This window comes from Typopeltis vanoorti, chromosome 10 (genome assembly GCF_054136105.1).
Source record: "Typopeltis vanoorti isolate ZY-2024b chromosome 10, IOZ_Tvanoo_1.0, whole genome shotgun sequence".
Classification (NCBI taxonomy): domain Eukaryota; kingdom Metazoa; phylum Arthropoda; class Arachnida; order Uropygi; family Thelyphonidae; genus Typopeltis; species Typopeltis vanoorti.
In genome coordinates, this window is record NC_143558.1 from 102031978 (window position 1) to 102053946 (window position 21969).

Here is a 21969-nt window from a genome sequence, read left to right on the forward strand (position 1 = left end):
CTTCTGCCTCAACTTGTGGAATTATTCTTGTCATGTCTTGAACAAAAGTACCACTGGTTGTTTCAGTAGTTTTAGGCATGAACTCAGTTATTAATTGCTGTGTTGATGCTTTATATAAGTCGCGATATAATTCTCTCTATGAAGACATTAAGAAGTTAAGCTCACGTGAAAACTTCCCAGCACGTTCTTCATTTGGATCATGTCGGGCAAAATAATTGCCTAAATTACTGGCCAGTTTAAGACCTTTTTTAATTACATCAGCAGTAAAAGTAGGATTATCTTGATCATTATTATTAACTTCTTCTCCTTCAGGAGTCTTAGAAACAATCTTCACTATTTCGTCTTCGCTAAGAGGTTTATCAATTAACAATTCTTCTATATCTACCGACGTAAGATCATCGAATCCTCCGCCAATTTCACATGCCAAACTTATTATATTGGGGAATTCTGCAGTATGATTGAGGGGAACAGAAGCATTCTCTTTAACACATGCGGGGCAAATAGCTTTCCAGCATGCATTCATAGTTTCTGGTCTCAATTCAGATAATGATAATCGAACCTGATCAATACAATCCATAATTGAAATTTTTTTCCACACATCCATAACTAACAGTGTTTCATCATCATTTAGCTTGTTCAAAACGTACTGAAATGTTCATCTGACATAATGTTTTAAAAGTCGCAATTATGCCCTGATCTAGAGGTTGTAGCAATGATGTGGTATTGGGCAGCAGAAAAAAAAATTGCACATTTGGGTGTTCTATGGTAGGATGACCAGGTGCATTATCAAGAATCAAAAGCAATTTAAATTCGAGACCCTTGTCATTCAAATAGCATCTAACTTCTGGCACAAAATGTTTGTGGAACCATTCAGTGAAAATATCAATGGTCACCCAAGCTTTTTTATTGGCCATCCAATGAACTGGCAATTTTTGAAAATCTACGCCTTTCGTTGGCCATGGTCTTAATGATCAATTTATGAGTAGTGGTTTTAACATCCGATCTCCTAAAGCGTTCGACAAAATAGGAGTGTTATGCGATCCTTTGCTGCTTTGAACCCACCAACCGTTTTTTGCATTTTTGATATGTAAGTTCTGTTTGGCATTCTTTTCCAGAAAAGGCCGGTTTCATCCATATTCCAAACTTGTTCACGAGTGTAACCTCCATCTTCAATTATTTTAGCAAGTTTTTGTAGAAATGCTTTAGCAGCTGTTTCATCAGCAGAAGCCGTTTCACCTTTAATTTTTATATTATGAAGAGCACGTCTTTTAATAAACTTAGCCAGCCAACCATTGCTTGCATGAAATTCATATTGTTTCCTCACTTGAGATGAAGTATCTGGCTGCAGTTTTTTAATCTGTTCATAAAATCTCAGTGCTGATTGCTTGATGGAATTTCCATCAACTGGCATTCTTTTTTGTACATTATCTTCTATCCACATCACTACTTTCGTTGGCTGTACATACGCCTTTCATTGGCCATAGTCTTAATGATCAATTTATGAGTAGTGGTTTTAACATCTGATCTCCTAAAGCTTTCGACAAAATAGGAGTGTTATGCGATCCTTTGCTGCTTTGAACCCACCAACCATTTTTTGCATTTTTGATATGTAAGTTCTGTTTGGCATTCTTTTCCAGAAAAGGCCGGTTTCATCCATATTCCAAACTTGTTCACGAGTGTAACCTCCATCTTCAATTATTTTAGCAAGTTTTTGTAGAAATGCTTTAGCAGCTGTTTCATCAGCAGAAGCCGTTTCACCTTTAATTTTTATATTATGAAGAGCATGTCTTTTAATAAACTTAGCCAGCCAACCATTGCTTGCATGAAATTCATATTTTTTCCTCGCTTGAGATGAAGTATCTGGCTGCAGTTTTTTAATCTGTTCATAAAATCTCAGTGCTGATTGCTTGATGTGAATTTCCGTCAACTGGCATTCTTTTTCGTACATTATCTTCTATCCACATCACTAAAGCTTTTTCGGCCTTTTCTAGAACAACATTTCTTGTGTATGATGATAATTTCGCACTCGATTTTGTGCCAGAACATAGCGCTTTTCTAATAGCCTCTTCATTTTTCTTTATAGATCTGACAGTTGATTCACAGACTCCAAAATGCTTACCCACAGCCGTCCCACCTTCCCCAGTTTGAAGACAAGCTAAAATTTTAATTTTTTATATCCAAGGAAACGGCTTTCCTTTTTTTTTTTTTTTTTTTTTGGTTATCAGCAACATCGTGTGAGGGCTGGATTAAAATCTTCGGTTAATGAAATGAAAGTTTGAAAATTACATATAGCTTATCATTTATTATTTCTTGGCAAAATTATTAATTTTATAATGCGATTTTTATTTTGATTTCACTTAAAAAATGCAGTAACTGTGTTGTCTACTCAAACACCAAATTCAAACTGCTAAGAACTGCTTTTTTATGCGCAGTCAGTTATGTAATTCGGAGAATTCCCAATAAATGAAATTCTTAAGAATTTAGAATTTTCTTAATTGAAACAAGAATGCAATTCTACAAAAATCTCAGAATTTTCTTGAATTACAGATTTTTTCCTAACTTAGACTTTAGGTTGGTCACGTAAAAGTGAATAAAAATTGTGTAAAAAAATTTATTTTTGATATCCCAATTTGCGTAAAAAAAAATTCGCATAAAAAGAGGTTTAGGTGTATATGCCTCTCCCTTAACTACTCTTGTTACTAAATTATAAAAGGCAAGTTGATTACTGAATCAAGGCTCCTCTTGACAGATTTGTGCTGACCCTCACACATAATATTATTCCCATCTACTCAGTTCTCCCATACTTATTTCTCCTAACTGCAGAAGAAATACAAACTGGTCTGTAGTTTAATGCCCCTGTTCTTCCAGGGAAGGAGAATAAGATAGTGCCGTTGTACTTATGCAATGGTACTATCGTACTCTTCTTTGGCACTTTTTCAGTTGCTAGATTTTCAGTTAATAGCCAAGTCAGTGGCACTTTCGGTTCCTTAGCATAGAAAATAAGAGCATATTTTCTTAAAACTCATGACAAATCCCCGTATATATGGGCTCCCGAAAATACATAAACAAAATGTGCCATTACGTCCCATAGTGGATAGCATTGATTTCCCCACGTACAAACTAGCTAAATATTTAGCCGAAGCACTCACATACTATACTGGCAGCACGCCATCACATGTCAAAAAACTCAGCCCACTTCAAAGCCAGTGTAGAAAACCTTACACTCCAACATAATGGTCAGTTTTGACGTCTCCTCCTTATTCACAAAGAAATCTTAGAACTAATCCAAGCTAAATTTCCTCCCGATATCTCAGCCCTATTTCAGTTCACAATGAACTCAGGCTATTTCGTTTGGCAGGAAAAATTCTACAAACAGATAGAGGGGGACAGCCATGGATTCACCACTTTCCCCACCCTTGGCCAACTTCTTTATGGAGACTTTTGAAGAGAAAGCCTTAAACTCTGCCCCACAAAAACCTACCATATGGCTTCGCAACGTTGATGATGTGTTCGCTATTTGGCCACATGGCTCGGATACACTCCTCTCCTTCTTAACACACTTAAACAACCAACACCCCAGAATCAAGTTCACCCTGGTAAAAGAGGAAAACAATAGCCTCCCCTTCCTAGACACACTAGTCACACGCCAACCTGATGGAACCGTGGTTTTCTCAGTTTATAGAAAACCCACCCATACAGGCAGATACATTCACCAACAATCCCCCCCCCCCTCACAACAATATGGAGTTATTAAGACACTATTCAACAGGGCTAATCTAATCTGTTCAAATGACAAAGCCCTAACCACTAAACTGAATCACATCCTTAACACTTTCTCAGCCAATGGCTACCCCCACCCCACCCAAAAAATTGAAAAAATACTAAAACCAGTAATCCACAACCCCCTTCACAAAAAAGATTACTCTAAATCCATCACCTTCCCTACATCCAAGGCACCTTGGAAAAAAACAACAAAATCTTAAAAAAACATGACCTGACCTCATGTTACAGACCATATAGAAAATTGGTATCCTTTATCCGCTCCACTAAAGACCAACCACTTCCCCTAGACCTACCTGGTGTATACCAGGTCCCTTGCAGCTGTAAATTGTCCTATTTTGGCCAAACAGGCAGGACAGCAAATATCAGAATCTCAGGACACAAGGACTACATCCAATTTCACCAGTACAGCCACTCTGGGCTTGCAGACCATGCTCTGGATACCCGCCACAGAATAAGGTGGAAGAAAGCCACTGTAATACACTGCAGCAAGTTCAAATATGAAAGACTATTCATGGAATCAGCCTCAGCCCTTAGGAACATGCCAAACCTCAACAAATTTGGATGCATGAGACTGCCCCAAATATGGGAAACACACATCAGGAGAACTTCAGCCCAAATCCCAAGAACACCTAATATAGCCCACTAGGGGGCACCATCAGAACTTTAGGAAAACGGTAGCTTCCTCGCTTCATTTCTCATTTGCTGTTGTGTAGTACTTGCATGCACGTGTCTTTATCTTAAGTTTCCATGAAGATGGCAACATGATGTTACTGAAATATTGGAAAGTATATATTGAAGTTTGACTTAATTTATATTCTAGTATACTCTGTCAATTCCTTAAGTATTTAATAATCACTACCTTATCTTCTTCAAGTTGATCTTATTGCTTCTTCTTCATCATCATCCCATAGTCCACAAAGGACCATAGAATAGATATTAAGAAATGTTCCTTACAGAAATCTTCTATTCAGTCTCATACATACTGTTTTTAAATTGCATACATTTTAAAAATGAGACATGTTAAAAAACATGTTGGCTACATTGAATTGAATGTAGAGGGAAATGACAGTTGATAGCCAAGTGGTTAGTGTATCCGCTCTCTCCAACCAACAGGTCGGGTTTGAATCCTGCTGTGGGCATGGATGTTTGTGATTGCCTTTAGGTGGGAGATGAATTTTGCTGCCAGGTGTGAGACCACTGCCCTGCTTATTGAAGACCTGAAGTGGCTGAAAAAGTTCCATGTTTGGTCTCTAGAGCAGGGCTTTTGAACTATGTAAAAATAAATAAAAGAAAAAAAATTACAAAAAATATATATATAAATTTACAAAAATGGAAAAAATCCTTAGTTCACCCATGGTACATATGTACTATAGGTTGAGTACTAACCTTTCATGAGTGGTAACCGCACGGGAAAAAAAAAGATACAGTTAACCATGTTTAACAGTCACTAACAAAACACAGTAATAATTAGTTCAGGTGACCATGCCACATGTGTGACTATTGAAAAATGAAACTAAGCTCCATTCAAGGTAGTAACTTGGAATGCCAATTGTTAGGAGGTTGGATGGTATGTAAATTACTATAATCCTTTTATAGTTGTTAATTTGAAAGTCTTTATTCTACAAGAGAAATAGTCACAGAAGCTGTTTACAATATTTATTTTTAATAAAGACAGTTAAATGATTAGTTTCCTGAAGGGAGTGTGTGAGTAAGGATAGCCTCAAACAGATTAGGATCAGTGATGTCTGGGAAATTAAGGAATTGTGGATGAACAGTGAAGGTTGGAAAAACTCTTGACAGGTGCAGTAGCATAGGTTATTAGTGACAAAACTGATGGGTCTTCAGATGGGCTGTTATATTTATCTTTTAAATATTAACCAACACACTTTTTGTGTTTGGGGTTACAAAACCTATAACATTACCATCCGTAGGCAAGTGGTAAAAGAGAAAGAATGTACCTGTTTATTTTTCTTGAATAATAGGAGGTCATAGTCCTGCAACAACAACAAAAATAAAAGAAGCAGAAGACTAGTGTTGAGGAAGACTGCTGCAGAAAACAGAAATTAGATGGCATGAAAGAAGAGGAGTAGGTTCAGTAAGTTGGAAGGTGAACACTGCATGGATGTCGCACCAGTAGCTACTTGTGTTTTTTACATGCTTAGAGGAAAGCGTGTATCAAAATGAAGATGAGTTTGTGGCACTGATTAAGCTTGTCTAATGATTTGTTGATATATATATATCTTGGTTAACTCAGAATATGTAAGGCATTTATAAAATAGAGTACATAAAAACGAAATGAATAGTATTATGGCCAAACACAAAGTTTCACATAAAATCAGAATTAAAAAATTGCATATAATTTTCATTTTGACAGGAAAAATGCTCCATTGACAGTCAGTTCTTCTCAGACTTGACATATTATTTTATTATTATTATTTCATGACACCTCCAAGGAGTCCAGAGACTCATCGAGGGAGGGCACCTACAACTATCCGTGTCCACCAAGTAATTTACCAACTACACCGAACCACCACTACCATCAATGCCATCTACTGCCCACCCCATCACCACTAGTATTTCTTGTCTGTAAATTGCATGTGTTCTCAAGGCCAATTTGTCTGTATGCAGGATGAAACACCTGAGAACCAGGGAAACTAAATTATAAAGGGAGGAACGGTAAGAATGTGGGTGTAAGAACGACAATTTTATATAACTGTGTTAATGGCGGGAATGGGCTTTGTCATGGAAATGTCGATGAGGAGAGAATGATTTTGACTGTGTTCGTCTGGTTCAGACCCATCAAATGTGTGCAAAGAAGTCTACATGTATAAGGCATTAGAGAAGAATAGAGATCTGCAAGTTGTCCAACTGTGTCATGCAGAATGCAGATGGTGGGCAGTAGATGGCGTTCATGGTAGTGGTGGTTCGGTGTGGTTGGTAAATGATATACAAAAGAACATGCAGGTAGATTATTATGTCTGCTAGGAGTATCAGAAACAAAGGAGTAGAGTTTGTTGCCTTAGTCAATATGTTGGGACCTCAGATTGTAGGCATTAGTGAGACCTGGCTATCAGAATCAAACATACTAACTGGTATCGAGTGTAAAGAGTACAGTATTTTTAGGGAGGATAGGAGAGGAGGGAGCATGCCTGTAATGATATCAGATGACTTGAATCCAGTTAGAGTTGAGACCTGTGATTGTAGTACTACTACTACTAACAGTATTTCACGTGGCAGTAAGTTTGAAGCCATCTGGTTTGGTGGAGTCTACAAAGATCAATTACACAGTGGGGTGTTGTTATAGACTTGGTGGATCAGTTGCTAGTGGTGAAAAAATGCATCACCAAATAGAAATGATCTAAAAAACAGTAATCATAATGGGTTAATTATCCAAATATTGATTGCCTAGCAGTAGAATCTCATGAGAATAATAAAAATACATTTATTGAGCTGTTGCAGGACAACTTCCTCAAGCAGCATGTGACAGAAGGAATGCAAGGTCAAAGAGTGTTACATTTGATTATAGTGTCAGAGAGCGTTTCACTTAAAGATGTAACTATTCTGCCTCCAGTTGGTGACAGTGATCATGCGGTACTCACTTCAAAGTGACTAAGTTTATTATTATTATTATTATTAAACAAGACCTCATGGAGTCAAAGACTCATCTAGGAGGTCCTTTTATCTCACACACATCTCATCATACCGGGTCTTAAACACATTCAAACTCCTTGCAGACACCACACTCTCAGGCAAGGCATTCCAATCATTCACAACTCTGCACGAAAAAAACCTGCCTCTCACTCCCCTACTCACACCCTCTTTATACAGTTTCCAGGGATGACCTCTGATTCTCCCCTGATCTCCCACTATTCTCTGTAGAACTTCTCCACCATTGATCCTATAACAACCCCTTACCAACTTGTAGGTCTCTATCATATCTCCCCTCTTCCTTCTCTCCACTAGACTCTGCAAATTACATCTTTTCAATCTTTCCTCATACTCGACATTCCAGAGGTCAGAAACTACCTTAGTCAGTCGCCTTTGGACCCTTTCCAACATCTCTTCATCCTTCTGAAAACCAGGTGACCAAATCTGGGCACAATAGTCCATGTGTGGCATAATCAAAGCCTTATACAATGGAACAAGAATCTCCCTACTTCTACACGTCAGTGTCCTCCTCATCATTCCCAGAAGTCTTTGTGTTGTCTTCACAATTTTGGCGATGTGTCCCCTAAATTTTAGATCCTTATCCACTATCACTCCCAGATCTCTTATTTCCTCTACTTCCAACAATATATTCTCACCAAGCATAAATTCTGCATCCCATCTTTGTTTTCCAAATTTTAAAACCTTACATTTTGCAACATTGAACTCACATCCCCATTTGCTTGCCCAATCACTCAATTTATTCAAGTCTTCTTGCAAGGCCACAACATCTTCACTACTCTTTATGGTTCGTCCCAACTTTGCATCATCTGCAAACAACTGAATATCTCCATCCAAATCTTCGCCAATATCATTAATATACAAGTTAAATAGTAATGGCCTCAAAACAGATCCCTGAGGCACTCCACTAGTGACTTTCCTTTTCCTGGATATTGCACCCCCATACACAACTTGTTGATACCTATCAGATAGCCAGTCTCCAAGCCAGTCACTAATCTAATATCCAACCCCATCTGCTCTAGTTTGACTGTCAACTTATCATGAGGTACTCTATCAAAAGCTTTTGCGAAATCCAAGTATATTACTGTGTATCCTTCTCCTCTGTCCAAGGAAGCAGTCACTTTATTGTAATAAGTAAGTAGATTACTAAAACACGACCTCCCTTTAGCAAATCCATGCTGTCCATCAAAGATTATACCATTGTTGTCAACCCAACTCTGGATCCTAGTTCTCACAAGCTTCTCCAACAACTTAACCACAACACTTGACACACAGATAGGCCTATAGTTTGATGCTTGAGTTCGATCACCTCCTTTATGAAGTGGCACAATCTTGCCCTCCTTCCACTCTTTAGGGACTTGACCAAGTGCAAGACTCGTATTAAAAAAATATGTCAAGGCAGGTGTCAACTCTCTGGCACATTCCTTCAAAATACGCGGTGATATATTATCAAGTCCCACAGCCTTATTTACATCTAGTTTATGATTTATGAATGTTCCATTCAGAAAAGATTACATGCTGAACTATAAAGCAGGAAATTATGACCAACTGAGGAGTATACTGAGTTCAGTGGAATGGAATCTGTTGCTGGATGAGAAGAATATTGACAGTGCATGGGAAGCATTTAAACAGTACTTAAATGATGCAATATCAGAATGTGTCCCAAGAGTTCAAATAATTAATAGGGTAGGCGTTAAATGGATATGTAATCATATTAAGCAAGAGATATGTAAGAAAAGGATGATGTGGAGAGATACCGTGTGCATATACCCTGGTGTATGTGACATTGAGCTCATTGCTACCTCTTCACTGGATGAAGAAACACAGGTGTATGAGGACAAGGTATTAGAGCTGTTGCACAAACTGAATAAGAATTCAGCAATAAGGACTGATGGGATATCAGCATTAATAAAGAGTGTTCAGCTGAACTGGCTATTCCTTTGACCAGGCTGTTTCATATGAGTCTCAGAACAGGGAAGATTCTGCAGGGTGGAAAGAATGTATGGGGGTGGTGCACGGACCGATATATCCAACTATCAAACCAATTAGTATCTCTGTAGTGGTGGTGAAGATTTGTGAAATATTGGTTAGGGCTTGCATTCAGAAATGGGTTGACAGTGAACCTGTAGTTTGCAATGAGCAACATGGGTTTACTAAGGGAAGGTCATGTTTTAACAGTTTGCTCACATTCTATAACAATGTTACTATTGAACTAGACTAGGGGAATGGATACACCATGATGCTTTTGGATTTTGCTACAGCTTTTGGCAGAATACTGCATGGTAGACTGTTGCATAAATTGGAGAATATGGATTTGGGTTATAGAATATTACTGTGGATAAGAGGATGGCTGACTGACAGATATCAAAAAGTGATATACAGGGGATGTGAGTCTGCAAGATTTAAGGTAACCAGTGGTGTACCACAAGGATCAGTGCTTGGTCCACTGTTATTCAATTTGTACATTAATGATATTGGGAAGGATTTGACAAGCAGCAACATACAGCTATTTGCTGATGATGCAAAGATAGGTATGGTAATCAGGAATGCTTCTGATATGCAGTACTTGTAGAATGATTTGAATAGGCTGGATTTGTGGGCATGGGAAAATGGATGTCAGTTCAATGTTGGTAAATGTAAAGTCATTCACTTCGGCATGATTAGATATCCAATGTCATATTATATTGGTGGGATTATGCTTGAAGAAACTGATGAGGCTAGGGATCTTGGAGTATTAGTAGATAGGAAGTTGGAGTTTAGGGGCCATGTAGCAAAGATTGCAAATACAACTCAAAAGATAATTGCAATGCTCAAATGAATGTTCATATGTAAAGATAAGGATGTCATTTTGCCTTTTTGCAAAGCATTGATAAGATCTCACTTGGATTATTATGCACAGGTCTGGTCTCCTAGTTTTTGTTGTGATTCTGATATATTGGAGAGAGTGCAAAGGAGAGTGTTAAAAATGATATCTGGAATAAAAATGAGAATTTGTAGACTGCAGACACTAGCAAACAGGAGAAAGAGGGGTGATATGATCGAGTATGATAGCTGGTATGTGTAGTATGTGGTATATGTAGTATGAAGTATGATAGCTGGTATGTGTAGTATGTGGCCTCCCTCAGTGAGTCCCTGACTACCTGGAGGTCTCTCTTAATAATGATAAGTTTAAATTCAAAGAGTTCGCATTGTGCAGTTCAGAACTCTGCTAAATTTTATTCATCATTTTTTTTTTATTATTAAAAATTTAAATTTCCGAATTTTTCTATCTACTGTATGTATATTGGATTCATATAACTAAATGTGTGTTTAATAATTAACTTTTTTTGATGTGTTTGAATGAAATATTATTATAACTTCTCCCAAAACTGCCTTTGCCTGAGAGGGGAATATGCCAGTGTTACTAACATATTAAAAGGGGTGTATAAGTACTGAACATTTGGGAAGCACCATGGTCAAAAAAAATTTTGGAGTATATTTAAGTCTACAGTACTGACAGTTTCTATCTATGAAGAAGAGTCTCGTTCTTTTCCTTTTTGTTATCCATGGCACAAAAACATTCTGTTGTAGACTGCACACAATTTTGCATATAATTTTTCACAAGCATGCATGGATTATAATTTTTATAAGCAAGAGTCATCAGAAAAGTGCACCAATGGTGATTTTTTAAAAAATTTTCATCTCATAAAATTCATTCTCCACATCTCCTAGTCTTTTTTAATAATCTGTTTTTCAGAAAATTTACATGTGAACTTTCATGGCCTAGTCTAATTTGAACCAGGACCTGTATGGTGCAGTGATGACATGTATTTTCCAACACACCACTACTATGTGCACAGGGATGGCAAGTTATTTTTTTTTTTACGAACTTTATTTTCAAATTAGAACATTCTGATTTTTACTGTTATTTATACAGTATTATAAATTATAATATATACATACACAAGGAAATAACAAAAAGAAATACCAGAATACAGAGCCACAAAAGCTTCAATTTGGAAAATTAATACATAGTGAGGATTAAAAATTCATCATCTTTTAGCCAAATAATATGACACTTTTCAAAATTTTGAAGCTGTTTCAGGCCATTGAAGCCTAATTTATGCACTAATTAGAGGTGAATATACAGGCTCCTGAACAGAGTAGGTGTCTTTTAAGTAATGCAAACCAAGTTGTCTCCTATGCCAATGGCTATATTCTCATAATTTATCTGGTAAAAATTTGAAACTTATGTTACATTTTATTTGTCTGTAAAAAGATGATGGATCATTAGGATCCTTATTAAGTATTGCAAAAAGAAATATTTCACAAAAAAAAAAAAAAAAACTATTTTATAAATTAGCAATAGTAACAAAAAGCAGTTGTCCATGTAATAAATATAAACCTGAAAAACAGGTTTTCTTTATTATTTTAATGGCAGTTTAACTCAACAATCTGTTTATGTTCAAGTATTTATATACTGATATTATTATAGACTGCATCTAGATCAATGTTATGCCCTAATGTAAATGTTCCTCTTCTAATTATTTCTTGTCTTGGATTTGATTAATTTCATTAAACTAAAACCTTGTTTGCAATTACTTGATAGATAATTAAGGGAATATTCCAGGCATCATGTTCTACAAATATCTATCAAAATTGCCACATCTTGATATTGGTGATCCTTTCGGAGCATTTGAGAATCACAATATTGTTTACACATTTTTATGGTTAAGTCTTCTTCATAATTCATAAGTCTTCTTCCAAATGCATGCTACTCTTTTAACTTCTCTTCTGGAAATCTAAGTAATCATAATCACAAATAAATTTTTTAAATCAGAGAATTACAGCTACATAAACATCATTACTGGCCAGAGTAGCTTGAATTTTATTAATGTTATGATTCACTCCAATAAATTGGTTCTCCTTGATGTTGAGCAATTGTCTTATTAATCTTAGCCATTGCAAATTGAATAACTTCAATTATTGTTAAACAGCTTTTTCTGAAAGATTTCATATTTCTTCAGCTGATGGTTATTCATGACTTATTAAAATAAGTCATGAATAACCATCAACACCTAAGCTTATCTGTTAGAGTGATTTTTCTGAAAGAATGTGCACATTGTCAGGTCACACAGATCACCATTCAAAACTATCAAATACAGTATGATATTTGATAGTTTTAGAGCATCTTCAAACTATTTGTTTATTGGATCACTGAATTTTGTCACTTGTTCTGTATAGTTATAATTTTGCATTAGTACATTTGCTGCAAAGTGTCATCAATCACTTTACGTCATTTAGAAGTCAAAATGTCAATACATCACATTCTATGTATAACTGGTAATTGACTTAAAGAATTTACAATGCATAAAACGGATATTATTGAAAGGAAACTTTAATGAATACCTTCAATATTTCGGCAATGTCACGTTGCCATCTTCAGGAACATACAAATATGGTATGTGTACGCAGGCACTAACAAAAGCAAATGAGGAAGAAGGCAAGAAACTAATGTTGTTCCTAAAGTCCTAATGGTGCCCCCTAGTGGGCTAATTGGGTTGTCTTGGCCGTTGGGCTGAAGTTCTCATGATGTAAGTCACCCAAATTTGTTGAGGTTTGGAACGTTTTTTAGAGCTGCTGATAATTCCATGAATAATCTTTCGTACTTGAACTTGCTGCATTGTGTTATTTTAGTTTTCTTCCAACGAATTCTATGGCGAGTATCCATGGCATGGTCTGCAAGCCCAGAGTGGCTGTACTGGTGAAACCAGATGTAGTTCTTTGTGTTCTGAAATCCTGATATTCTCTGTCCTGCCTGTTTGGCCAAAGTAGGAGACAATTTACAGCTGCAAGAGACCTGGTATACACCAGGTAGGTCTAGGGGAAGTGGTTGGTCTTTGATAGAGCAGATAAGGGATGCCAACTTTTTATATGGTCGATAACAAGAAGTTAGGTCATATTTTTTGAGGATATTGGTTATTTTCTCAGAGGTGCCCCAGATGTAGGGGATGCTGATAGATTTAGTGTAATCTTTATTGTGAAGGGGGGGGGGGATTACTGGTTTTAGTATTTTTGGGGGGTTGTAGCCATTGGCTAAGAAAGTGTTGAGGATGTGGTTTAGTTCAGCGGTTAGGGCATCATCATCTGAGCAGATTAATTTTGCCCTGTTATATAGTATTTTTATAACCCCATATTGTGAGGGGGGGGGAATTGTTGGTATATGTATCTACCTGTATGGGTGGGTTTTTATAAATTTGAGAAATCCAAAGATCCATCAGGCTGGCGAGTGATTAGAGTGTCTAGGAAGGGGGAGGGTGTTGTTTTCTTCTTTTTTCAAGAAGAAAAAAGTGTGTTAGGAAGCAGTGTTTTAAGTGTGTTAGGAAGCAGTGGAGTGTATCTGAGCCATGTGGCCAAATAGCAAACACATCATCTATGTACTGAAGCCAAATAGTGGGTTTTTGTGGGGCAGAGTTTAAGGCTTTCTCTTCAAAGGTCTCCATAAAGAAGATGGCCAAGGGGGGAAGTGGTGAACCCATGGATGTCCCCCTCTATCTGTTTATAGAATTTTCCTTGCCAAACGAAATAGCCTGAGTTCATTGTGAACTGAAATAGGGCTGAGATATCGGGCAGAAATTTGGCTTGGATGAGCTCTAGGGTTTCCTTGAGTGGGACATTTGTGATTAGGGAGGCGACGTCAAAACTGCCCATTATGTCAGTGTGTGTTGGAATGTAAGGTTTTCTATACTGGCTTTGAAGTGGGCTGAGTTTTTTATGTGTGATGGTGTGTTGCCAGTATAGTGTGTGAGCACTTTGGCTAAATGTTTGGCTAATTGATATGTGGGGGAATCAATGCCATCCACTATGGGATGTAATGGCACATTTTGTTCATGTATTTTTGGAAGTCCATATAATCGGGGGGGGTCTAGAGTTAAAAGGTTTTAGTTTGTTAGTAACTTCTACAGGCCAAGAAGTTACCTTCTTAAGGAGTCTGTGGAGAGTTCTAATCTGAGAGCTGGTAGGATTATATTCAATAGGGAAGTAGGTAGTACGGTCTAATAACAAAGCATTAAACTTACCCGTGTAGTCCTTTTGGTTGAGAACCATCGTGGCGTTTCCCTTATCCGCTTTGGTGATTACTATTTTTTTGTTTTTCTTCATTTCTAGTAGAGCTGCATATTCGTCTTTGGATAAGTTGGTTTTTGGAGGTCTTGCTTTGGTGAGAACACCAGCTACATCCAGTCTGATGTTGTTGGCGATATGGTACAAGAATCACATTCTATGGTTTGGTCTAATTCTTCAAACTTCTCTTTTATTTATAAAAGATCTGTGGAACATTATTTACTATTCTTAGAAGTATTTCAATAGCTTGCATTGAAACCTCTTTTCAAGCAGAATCTATTCCCAAATCTTCTCTGTAAGCAACACTGTGCTGCTCCATTAAATGTTTTATTTCTCTTTGTAGCACTGCTACTGTTTTTTTTTTTTTTTTTAACCAAGCATCACAACAGCTCATCAGATGTAAATATTACCACTTTTTGCATATCAAGTTCCTTGTCAGTATAAAATTGTTTGATGGCCATCATAATTGAAATACTGGAAACCACTTTGGATCTAGGTCAAAATTTGATATATAAAATCCATTCGAAATATTTACAATTTTGAATTTACAATTTTTTGTAGAAATATCCAGAATTTCATCTACTATCAACACATGAAAATTTGATTAATGCAATTCATTTAGAACTTTTTTTATATAACAAAGTTAATATCACTGTATATACATCTCCTTTATCCAGTGAATTACCTTGTTGTAGTGCATAAGCAGATTGCTAAAACATGACCTCCCCTTAACAAACCAATGCTGACCATCATAGAGAATATTGCTATTATCAACCAAATTCTGAATCCTAGTCCTCACCAGTCTCTCTAACACCTTAACAACTCTAGACATACAGATTGCCTATAATTTGTAGCCTCAGTCTTTTGTGTAAAGTAGAACAGTTTTTTCCCACTTTACACACCTTTGGGACTTGCCTTTGCTAAAGAGGTGTGCCAAGGGTGGTATTAATTCCCTAGAGCATTCTTTCAACACATCATAATATACTGTCAAGTCCAACTGTTTATTAGCAGGAAGTACATGCTCACTCACCATCATCAGTCCCTCCTCCACCATTCTCTCTGCACTTCAGCTTTTTTTGATGTCACCTTCACAAGGATGAAATTCGCTGATAAACCGCTTATTGAATACTTAAACTACATCCTCTGCATCAGTTACCAATCTACCATTAACTAATGCCATCTTTCTATAATTATTTTTTCTACTTGCCACATATCAAAAGAACTCATTAGGATTTTTCTTTGCTTGATTAGCAAATTTCTGTTCATACTGCATTTCTGGTGTCTTTACAAACTGAGTCATCTTCCTGCAACAGACTTTCTTGTGTTGTGTCCACAGTACTTTCTGATTTCATACTTAATCCCATTATTCTTCATTTTACTCCTACCTTATTTAGACGTTTTTGCCTTTGGAATGCACTCAGATATTACTGCTGTTAAATAGCTGTTGATTAGTGCTCAAGCAGCATGTCACCTTTCCACTTGACTCCTTTTTCTATGGTATAGATCAGAGTTGCCTATGCTTTTCATAATCACCAGCCCTGTAGTTTCACAAACTCAAATTCATTCTCCTTATACCCTGATGCTATCTAAAATGACCCATAATGATCACCCTTCTGTCACTCAATAAGCCAAGCCAAGTTTTCTATACATTTCTTTGTTTCTGCTCTCATTCCTCAGCCTGTAGCAACATCCTACTAAACTCTCATCCTGTCAACCACCTTCCCACCATCTCACACTGTATCTCCACCTTGTGCAGACCTAATTCCCCTGCTATCATCAGCAACACCCCCCCCCCCACTTCTCACAAAAAAAAACATCATATTCCTTTTCTGCTCCAATCAAATCATTCTCATCCAATCATGTTTCACTTAATTTAACTATTTTTGGACAAAATAAACTCAATCAATGCAGCAATTTCATCTTCTTTTATTTGATATTCTTGGCATTTGTAAATAAACATGCTAATTCATTTCTTGGTCTGTATCCAGTCCTACTCATGCAATATCTCCTCACATATCTCCCCAGACTTAACTGCTCCCCATGCATCCCATTCCTATCTATGCTGACCATCCCTGTATATGCATTCATGACTGCTTCCTAAATATGCTCTCCTTACAGTATTTCACCCTGACCTCCATGGCTCCCATTCATATTTCCCTATCCAACTTGCATTTTTGTTTTCTCACATTCTCATCTCTCTTCAAAATCACTTCGGTCTCATCTGCTACATGTTCCTGCTCATTACACACCTCTGACTTTCACTGATAACTTGTTCACATCACTCATTACACTTGCTTTTAGCAACAGTCTTTCTATTTGAGGTGTTTGTTTCTTGTTGTGCATGTTACTGGTGTTGGCTTTTCTGTATGGTGAAAAAAGACCTTTTTAAGCCTTCATAAATATTTTTTCTGCTTCTATAACCTGTGTATACCAGGATACATCTTTCCTGTTTGGATGAAAAACTCATGTACCCATGTTGACCTTGGTACAGTATTTTTAAACTGTTACCTTGTATGGTATCCCCTGAAATGTATTTTCTTATGATTGTCTATATGTGAATCCCTTTATCACCTGAGTTAACAAAATGTTTAAAATGGTTGACGGCTTCATGGATATATCCTTCATCTTCTAAACACTTATATGCATGCCGGCTATCTGATATTATTTATTGTTCCAGGAAGAATGAGTTCCTTAATTATGATCAGCAAAGTTTGCTTTTTTTTTCTTCCACTGGTATAAAAAAGTTTTGCTCGATTCCCTTTCTGTTTCTCCAAAAATCCATTGGCCTATAATTCGATGACCTTGTCAGTATTTTCTCTTACTGAACTTGAATTCATTGATTTCCACTAGGATTTATAAAAACCGACTTTTTAAAAAACCGGTTTTCAAATTTTTACAAAAAATATATATATTAAAACAGTACAAAAATATTTATACTTATTTTAAAATTTTTCAGTTTATTTAATATTTATGGAACTACAAAAATATAACAAAATAAAATATACTCCATACAAAGCCATCCAAAAAAAAAAAAAAAAAAAAAAAACTAAAATAACTAAAATCCATACAAAATATAAATTATAAATTTTTATTTCATTTAGTATTTTTCTTTAGGAAATATGATTTCAAAAAACATAAAATGCCCATTGAACGATAATCTTTTATCATTTTACAACCTTAATATAATCTTGTTCTTATTCTAGATAAAAATTGCCTGAAATAGAAAATACTCTGTCACTGGCTACTGAATTTGGTTTTATCGTTTTCATGGCATCAAATATAAAAATAAATTCTTTGTTCTTTTATTGGTTGCCTCGAATACTGAAAATTCGGTCTTCAGATTTGATATTATTTCTTCAGGTTCATCAAGAAGCCTATGAATTGATTTTTCCATGGCTTCTTTTAGAATCAGTGCAATCTGAAAGATTGCCCTGATTAATAGTTTCTCCGTCTCCGATATATTCATCATCAGAATCTGTTTACATACAAGAATTTGGATATATTCTAGACAATATTTTTCCAGATAACTTAATAATATTGAGTTTTGAAGCTAGTGGAAATACACTAGATTTCTTTGTTGAAATGTTTTGTGGATTTCGCAAATATAGAAAAAGGGTTACCAATCCAACTTGTCTTCTTTCTTGAATTCGTATTTCTAAAGCATTTAATAACTTGGAACTAATTTCTGTCTTTAAATTTTTTAGTTCATTTAACAGAAATTCAAATGTAGCTTCACTTATTAATAAATTGACATCTTGCTGCCCTACGGCCTCAGCTTCTAAACGTACTGGTCCCAACACTTTGAAGTTCCATGATTTTAGGATATTGAGCTTCATTCCACATATGAGAAGCACCAATATCATTCAAAGCTAAAACAACACATTCTTTTAATGTTATAAATTTTTCAATCAAGGCCTCTAAACTATTCCATCTTGTTTGGCAGTCAAGAATCAGATTAATTCCTTTCCTTTTTCTTGTTTTACATAATTCTGAAGGATGCTATCTCTTACCAGAGATTTTCTAAAAAATTTGCAAATCTTTCTAATTTGGGAAATGGATTGTTTGTAATTGTCAGACAACGTAGGGAATCCACATTTGTTATCTAGATCAAGAGAATTTAAACGAATCCTTGCCATAGTCATCTTCACACTCTACATCATCTTCCGATTTCTCACTTGTAACATATACATTGGTTTCAAGTCAAAATGTTAATGTTTTTAATTAAATAATTAATTAATTTTACATATTAATTCTAGTATCTAAAACCATTTTTTTTTTTTTAAATTTAAAACCTGGTTTTCAAATTTTACATATTTATCAACCAAAAAAAAAACTTTTTTAAACCAGGTGTTTATAAACCGACAATCCCTAATTTCCATTACATTCCCAGGCCTAATTGTCCTGATTTGTTTAGTGCCCATTCTATACACATTTCTCTACAGAATGAGCTCCAATTGACTATTGTCTTTACATTCCACTTTAACTCAAATTTATTTCAGATATTCTGTCTTTGAGTAATGGAGCAATAGCCATAATACATAAAGTGGCAAATGGAATATATATATATATATATATATATATATATAGTTAGATTACTTATTCTGAACCACGTTTCTGAATGTGCACTTCTTGTAGTTGCAGCATCCCTTTTTTGCTGGTTATTTTTGACAGCAAAATTCAAGACTCTTTTTTATTTATTTCTAAATACTTCCCACATCTTTTGCAATTCATGATTGTTTTTAATATCTTGTGATTTCTGAGAAAATGAAAATTATTAGTGCATTTGATAAAGGTTCCAGTGGCCTGCAGCTGTTTTAAAACTGGTTGGTTCTCTTCAGAGACTACTATATAAATAAAGGGTCTTCTCCAAAAACTAGGTGATCATCCATCAAATCACTCAAAGCTATTCATTGGTGATTCTACTCAGTGATAGGCTCAGCCCACCACTGAGCAGAAGCACCTCTCTCTCATGGAAAAGCACCCACCAAAGGCCACATTATAGAAACCATATCACAGGCAAGCATCTAATGGAATGCAGTGATTGAGACCACTTCAGCAGACAACATTTGTGGAAGCTTAAGAGAGCAAAAACTCTCATTCAGTGCTAAAGCAGTCCAATGTCAGAGAGTTGTATTTTTTATAAGTGAACTCTCGATTGGTGCATAAAAGTAATTAATAAAGAAAGAGCCATATGGCTTGAATTTGGCAATATAAATTATATAGAAATAGTGGATATTAAAGATCCAACATTATTTCAAAGCCAAATGTATGCAGAAACTATGAAGGTTTTGTAATTTTTGCAGTGAGCTTATGAGAATACAATCCTCAGTGTCAGAGTTGCCTTAGCTTGCACTACTTAAAAGGTCAAAATTATGAAACGTGGAATGGTTCCCTGTTTTTTTTTTTAGATCTAATCACTGAGCTGATTAGATCTAAAAAAAAAATCACTTATAAGGATTCTGAACATGGGTCCACTTTTCAGTTGTTTCTTCACATAAGTTTCTTCACTTGAATGTGCTGAGTTGCTTCATTCTGCATGTGTCCTTTGATTAAATATTCATGGGTAATTGACTTGATATTGAATTTTTTCAATGCAAATATGTATAATGAAATCATAAGCTTATTTTTCTGTTGGCTGGTTCAATTGTGTCTGAGTAAAAGATTACATCTACTTTATCAACTGTATTCCCCCCCCCCAAAAAAAAAGTACTTAAATATGTAGGTGCCCAAATTATTAATACCTCTGTTTTCACAAGATTCACCCCAATGAAAGTGATCTGCAGTATTGTTGAGAAGATCATAAATTGTAAAATTAAACACATTGTTTTGATTTGTAATAAAAAAACTGACACATCTCCTTTTGGACTTTGGAAAATAGCTTGTGGATTATATACACAGCAAGAATATTATTATCACAGTTCCCTTTTATCTGCATCTTTCTCTGCACAGAATAATTTTTTTTTCAGTCAAATGCCATTTGTATATATCTTTCAAGTTTTCTTTTTCCTCACCTTCCACATTATTATAAGTCATACAGAGATCACATAGGTCCTTCGCCTTTGGTTGGAAAAATGATATATTAACCTTGTCAGTAAAAACTCTGTAGAATAACACATAATTACCATACTGAACCTTTTTCTCTTTGCACTTTGTAACTTTATGAATACCAGCAGCTGATTTACTTCCATTCATAAAATACTTTGATGTATTCACACATGTATAATGACTCAATTTTTGGAATGGAGCAGATGTGCTCTCTAATACCTTCCTTGGTGGTCTCATCAACTTTTCATCGTTTTCCATGCTTCCCTCATTTGTCGTCTTTGAGTAAAGTAAGCAACCTTACTTTGTTTTTCTAACAGTTTATATTCACCAATCTTATATATTAAATGAATTCTTGAAGAATAACTTACACACACAAACTTTCTTTTCTGGTAGATGAAAATAAAAACATTATTTCATTATTATTTCTTTTTAAATGTTGGGACCATACATATAATACATTGGTGCTGCATATAGGAAGAGGATTGGGAAACAAGGAACTTGTTCACATTGGATTTGAAGGCCTGTACATTGGGAAGCACATGGGAACAGAAGGATGTTCCACAATGCAGCAGCAACAGAAGGAATGAAGGAGGACAAACTTGTTCAATGAGTATGGAGTTTGAAGGGATGTTCGGTGATAGCTGCACGTTTCAATGGATCTGGTACAGAGATGGAGAATTATTGATGATAGTTCTGAATTTTTATTTATCATATGGTAATCTACATACATTTATAAAAGTGCATGTACATAAATCAGTACAAAGATGTAAAAGGTAAATAAAAGAATTAAATGACAGACAATTAAAGTAAAACATAGGCAGCTATACTTTCGACAGACAAAGCACTTATAGGTTAAGATCAAGTTCTTTGATTCAGTCTGTAACAGGTGGTGTTGCCTCCAGGAAGTTGCTTCTTTGACCCGTATATGTGCGAAGATTGCGGTCAATGCAAATATGATGGATTGATTGGTTTCGGTGTCCACAGTCACACTCTGGTGAGGGAATTTTCCCCCACTTGTACAGAAAGCTTTCTCATCTTCCATGGCCGGTACGAATCCTGTTCAGTGTTATCCATGTCTTTCGGCTCAATTCCATACCCGGGATGTTCAGGCAGTGCCTATCAAACCAAATTTTGAGTTGGGCATTAGTATTTATCTACATTCATTTCCATTGATCTTTGGTATTATAGTTAGTCATTCTTAGATGTTTAGCTTCGTGAAGAGGAGGGGGGGGGGGCTTTCTTGATTTTAATCTGTTAAGCTGTAGTTCTGATATGTCATTATGTATAAGCAATTCAGTATTTCTGAGTATTTTGTCATATTCTCGTAATAGAGCATCACATCTTCGTAGATTTGGTGGTATTATATTATTCAGC

At 35.8% G+C, this 21969-nt stretch overlaps 1 protein-coding gene across 1 annotated transcript in view; it reads left to right on the forward strand.

Moving 5' to 3' along the window:
- LOC150102639 (BTB/POZ domain-containing protein 6-B-like) overlaps positions 1 to 21117 on the forward strand; it is a 112400-nt gene extending 91283 nt beyond the window's left edge. Inside the window, exon 4 of the transcript XR_016548933.1 lies at positions 21070 to 21117. The gene's annotated coding sequence lies outside the window, so the exon portion shown is untranslated. The remainder of the gene's footprint in view (positions 1 to 21069) is intronic.
- The last annotated feature ends 852 nt before the right edge of the window (positions 21118 to 21969 follow it).